Consider the following 384-nt stretch of genomic DNA (forward strand, 5'->3'; position numbering starts at 1 on the left):
GGAAACACTTACAGGAACCAGTTACACAGCCCAGATTACGATTCCAACTGGCATGAGCTCAAATATGGGAATATCACCAGCCTCATATCCCCCATCGCTTAATCATACATCCACCTATACGATCACTTCGAATATTACGCCACAAATAAATCCAATCAGCAGCTACTTCCTTACATGTTCGCTTGTTAATAACCCAACAATGATAAATTCAACGATCCTTACGAGTTTCACTAACAGAGGAATAACCATTGGTCAATTGATCAGTGTAGAACCACCTGAATATGCATGGATCTCTGTGCCTGACCAGTCGGTAAATGTTATTCGAATGGGAATTATCGATCAATCGTATAATCCTGTTCAGCTAAGGGATCCACAGATTACAAT

The sequence above is a fragment of the Plasmopara halstedii genome (genome assembly GCF_900000015.1).
Source record: "Plasmopara halstedii genome assembly, contig: Scaffold_2881, whole genome shotgun sequence".
Taxonomy (NCBI): Eukaryota; Oomycota; class Peronosporomycetes; order Peronosporales; family Peronosporaceae; genus Plasmopara; species Plasmopara halstedii.